General features: G+C 39.6%; 1 pseudogene across 1 annotated transcript; it reads right to left on the reverse strand.

The window, feature by feature from the left end:
* Positions 1-228: 228 nt before the first annotated feature.
* LOC308513745 (tRNA-specific adenosine deaminase 1-like) lies at positions 229-1,832 on the reverse strand (annotated as a pseudogene). The gene has a single exon. The product of its transcript is annotated as a tRNA-specific adenosine deaminase 1-like (transcript).
* Between the last annotated feature and the right edge of the window lie 3,741 nt (positions 1,833-5,573).

Genomic DNA, 5,573 nt, shown 5'->3' on the forward strand with positions numbered 1-5,573 from the left:
GCATCACTTTTAAAGTGTTGTAGTATTTCAAATTCTTAGTCCATATTTTAGAGAAGCAACAAAAGCAAGCCAGGACAGAGAGATGCGAAGGTCATTAGTGAGATTCCATTTTAGCAGACAGCTGCTTCAGTCAAGTATAGATTGTTCCATGTTCCGGAGTTCCATCCCTCTTGCACAGAAGAGAGATGTTGCTCTGGTAGAAGGCAGACTTTTTGTCCTCATTCAGCCTCAAGAAAAGCTAAGGCTTATCCAGCACAAAGGGAAAAATACGGTCCAGCATGAAGGGCTGGAAAATATCTTGCTACCAGCAAGCTCTTTGCAGACTTTCTCTTCTCCTTTAAACTGGTGGTAATCTGGGGGGGTTTCTGATCCAGGATCCAAATGCCTGCTTCAGGAGTGCACTCCAGGCTTCCTGGTAAGCAGATACAGCCTCCTTGTACTCCTGGTATGTTTCTAGCTTCCGCACCCTGAGGGAATCTGGCCACTTGTCCTCTGAAATACTGCTAAGCAGCTCCTGGAATAATCTAGAGTTCCACTTTGCCGATTCGAGATCTGGCCTGAAGGCTTCTGATTCCCTTCTTTGTTGTTCCCTGCGGAAAGCCATTGGCAGAAACATCCAATGGCTGCTCAGGAACTGCACTCCAGCTGATGGCTGCTCCACAAGGAACAGGTGGCCCTGGACTGTCAGCCCTTTTTGCCTGCACTGCACAGCAGCTCTGCTCAAACAGTCAATCCGACTGCTGTATTTTTACTTCTTGAACTCCAAAGCCTTTGGGTAAAGAGGAGACATTCTGACACCTCCTAACTAGTGCTCTCTGCATGGCTTCCTGGCTGTATGGGCACTTCCCGATGACCACAGCTGCCAGGTAGACAGGCTCTTCTAGGAAGTGCATCAACAGTGACCCCTGGCATCTGTGGACATTCCACCGTGTCAACTTGTCCCTGCAGGACATGGAGCAAGTCCTGTCTCCCCGCCTGGCTTCTCTCGGAGCAGCTGTACCCGGTCATACGCAGCACCAGGCTTCCCTGAGTCTCCAACGTGGCCAAGCACACACTTGGCTCCTGTCCTATAAACATGCACCACTTTGGCACCACTGGGGACCATCCCAGTGACAGTGGCCAGTTCCTCTGAGGTGACATTAGAGCTGCTGACACTTGGTGGAACGGGGCCACTTCCCTGATTGCCAAAACTCTGATGGTGAGCCACACCGTTGGTGACTTTTCTGTCAGGAGTTCCGGGTTCAAGCCTCATTTTTTTGGTCACGGGACTGTCCGGGTCTTCACATTTCCTTTCATCTTCAGTAGCTTCCAGGTTACCACTGGCTTCCATTGATAAGTTATGGGCCCAATCTCTACTGACAGGATAGCAAGGCTGATCTTCAAACTCGAGCATTGGGCTGATGGAGGCATCCCCACAGGGCGTATGGCTGGAGACAATTAAAAACAAAAGGTCTGGTCTGAGTTTCCACCGTCTTCTCTGAGTTCCTGGGATAAAGATGCTTTTACCTTCAGGGTGGCTGCCAAGTGAAGTTGATGGAGAAGGTACCTTTGGAAACTCCTTCTAGCTATGACCTCAGCTATCATTGAGGATCTCTCTGCTTTTCCTCATTTTGGACTGGCCTATGCATTTGTTCCTGTTCCCATTGAGACAACTTCCTTTGTCACTTGCACCTGTTTGTCAGGACAGTCACAGGCTTGGCCAGCTATAGGCTGTACCTTCACCACGGCTGCTAGGAACGTCCGTTCCCGGCTGGGCTCAGGCTCCCCCGGCTTGGGCAGCTGCTCCCACAGTGCTCGTAACACAGGCGCACAATCTCATCCGGGGTCCACATGGTTGAGCTGGTGCTGAGATCCTCCGACAGTTATGCGGATGCGGGTTATGCGGATGCGGGTTATGCGGAAGAGGGCACATACCCCCGTGCTCGCCTGCAGCTGGAGCTCCCGCACACGGCGACACTGGCACGGCTGAGCAAGGGGCAGCACTTTGCCACGTAGCGTGCAACCAGGGTGGTGCGGTCCTCATATCGTCCCACACAATTTGGCCTCGGAAAAGTCAGACGGAGGACACCTCACCGGAGTCTCAGAGCCCCAGCTCGCTTGACCAAGTAAACACACCGTCTCACGGACGCTCCCTCCCACCTTCAAGGCCCTTTTCAATTCATTTTATAAAAAGAAAGACAGTATTACCTGGACACCAAAAGCTGACAGAAATCATGTGAGCAAATGTTATTCTTCAAGAACATAGGCAACAAATTCTCAAAAAATATTAACAAAAATATTAATAAATCAACTCTAACAATAGTTATAATGTATATTAACTACAATTATAAGCCAAATAAATACAATAAAAATTCTTAATGTCATTTGTCATGAGGTCAAAGAAAATTAAAAGCACACTGAGAAAATATTTTAAGAGTCATAACTAAAAGAGTCATAATACCAAAATTTGGCTAGGTTTTAGAATAATTGGATCTCTCAAACATTACTGTTATAACCCCTAAATTATAACAACAACTTTGGAAAAACAGTTTGATACTTTCTTTAGTTAAATATACAGCCATTATATAATGCAAAAATTGTATACCCCAGGCATTCACCAAAGAGAAATGAAAACAGATACATAGAGGAAACAACAATAACACAACAAACTTTTATACAAACTGTCATGACAACTTTATTTATAATAGCCCGGGCTGGAAATAACTGAGATATCCACCAACAGATGAATAGATAAACAAACTGGTATCTATACCATGGAACGCTACTCAGCAGTTAAAAAATAAAAACAACAACAGTAAATTGCAATAGCATGAATGGATTTCATGCCATTAGACTGAGAAGAACACACACACAAAAGACGTATATATTGTATGACTTCATTTTCACAGTGAGGGAAAACAGGTCATGGTTTAGGCAGGTTGTACAGCATATAAGGGGAACAAAAGTCAGAGTGTTCAAACTGTTATTCTTCAGTCCCAGAAAGCTCTTAACCTGAGGTAAACATTTAATTACTTGCTCAGATAAAATATATAAATTAATTACAAAATACATTTGAATGTGCATTGAGAAATTTGTTAAAAATGAGTAAATTTAATACAATACTAAGATAATTGTAAGTAGAATTAGGAACAAAATATGATGTTTATATATTTATTCTCTTGAGTACTATGCAGTCTTTGTTAGCATGCACATCACTGAATATATATATATATATATATATACACACACACACATACATACATATGGAATATTAAATAAAATCTATTATGCAACTATATGCAAAACATGTTTATAATCGTGTAATATGTACATAAAATAATGATTTAAAGGACATACAAAATAAAACATTTTATAATTGTCATAGAGCATCATATGTGATTTTTCTTTTGTTCATTTCATATTTGGGTCTTAATTTTACTCACTTGTTTATGTTCACACTAGTGCATTTTATGTTTTTTTTATATTGCAAAAGTCTGCAAGGTATATGAAGCCACAGGCAACTTTAGTAATTTGGGAAAGAATAACTATCTCCTGGATGGTACAAATGGTATAATATATAAACAGTCAACCTGAATTGAAAATTTAGGTGACTATTTTAAAAAAGATGAGCTTATGGCTCATTTTTATATTTGACTCTAATATTTATAATGCATTCTTCTCCATACTTTATAAGAAAATCAAGTAAGGACCAATAAGTAAACAATATATACATTAAATTTTAAATGTTAATTTTGTAAGGATAATTATATACCCAAAGCGATAACTTTTCAGTGAGGAAAAAGTTACTTCCAAATAATATCCAAGTCTTTTTGAGAGAACACATTCAAAATGTTGTCATTCATTGGATTGGGTCACTTACTAGCAAGAACAGCTTTGTACATGTTGAATGCATAGGCTACCTGAGACCCTATTTTTTCCACCTTCTGTTCAAAGGAGTCCCATGGTCCAGTAGACTAACACCTATTTTTTTTCATTTTCTTTGGGAAAATATAAGAAAGAATTAACAGGTTAGGTATATGGTATGTTTCAACTCCAGAGAATCTAAGATTTAGTAGTAGCCACTTACACAACTGCTGTTGATTGCAGCCACCAACAACTGAAAACCCTAAGGAAGATGTTATTATGTTCATACTTAGCTGTTGGAATATCTTGGGAGCTTCTGGTACTATCACAAGTTCAGCTACAAAGCACCCACTTAGGGGAATGAGAATCCCTTGTCCCAGACAGTGTATCAAGAGTCAACCCATGTCCTGGCCAGTGTGGTTCAGTTGGTTGAGCATCATCCTATACACCAAGAGGTTTCCTGTTCAATTCTCAGTTAAGGCACATGCCCGTGCTGTGGGCTTGATCCCCCGTAGGGAGAATGCAAGAGGCAGAAGATCCATGGTTCTCTTTCCTTCTTCCTTCCTCTCTCTCTCTCTCTCTCTCTCTCTCTCTCTCTCAAATCATTAAAAACATTTTTTTTTTTAAAGAGTCCTGGCCCAGGGGACTAAGTTAGTCAGAGCGTCATCCTATACAGTATACACCAAGGGTGCAGGGTCGATTCCAAGTCAGGGCACATACCTAGACTGTGGATTCCATTGATTTTCAGTTGGGGTACACATGGAAAGCAGCTGATTGATGTTTCTCTGTCACATTGATGTTTCTCTCCCTTCTTCTCTCTCTAAAAATCAATAAAAACATATCTTCAGCTGAGGATTGAAAAAAACAAAACAAAACAAAACAACTTATAAAAAAGAGTCAACCCAAAGAGATTGTCTCACAATTTAGTTTTAGTCCTCATTTTGTTTCTCCACATCATGAGGCAGCAAAGTTTTTGACCCCCAGGCCAAATCTGAAGATTCTGAATCTGGGTTTACTATCAAACTCATTTGACCTTAAATGCAGGAATGATGTGATTACCTTTGGGAAATTGGGCATCCGTCAGACTGTTGAAACAAGCAGGTTAATTCAAAATACAAATCTAGAAAAGAATATGCATATGACATATTTCTTGTTAATTAATATTATTTCTTTTATTTTTCACGTTTCATTTTAGCTTTTTCTGTTTAGTGCTACTTTGGCTACAAGCATATGAATCTTTAACCAAAAAGAGCACATAGACACTGAATCATTAGAGTTTTATGCATGTGGGTTTTCTATATGTGTATCTAACTACTGTGCCTAATCTTTTTAAACATCTGTTACCTGACAGTGAATTATTTAATTTAGTTTTCACTTCACCAAGTATTCAATAAGCCTTTTCAAGAAAGCAGAATTTGCTGAGCAAAACAATTCTTCTTTCCTGTCTGCACATTCTATTCTGGAGTTGTCTTATCACAATCTTAAATCTAAATAATGCAAATATACTCATAGAAAATATTCTACTGCTTCTAAATAAATGTAGATAATATGGAAGTCATGATACAATTTTGTACATGGCAAAAATAAATGAAAGCAAAAATTGCATTACTTAAAATTATACAAAAATTGGATGTTATTTGTAATAAATTTATGACATAATGATTTAATGGATTTTACATACAAATTTAGTATTATCTCCATTTTGTGTGATATGTTATGTATATTTTTCT

This window comes from Myotis nattereri (genome assembly GCF_964212035.1).
Source record: "Myotis nattereri genome assembly, chromosome: 2".
Lineage (NCBI taxonomy): Eukaryota > Metazoa > Chordata > Mammalia > Chiroptera > Vespertilionidae > Myotis > Myotis nattereri.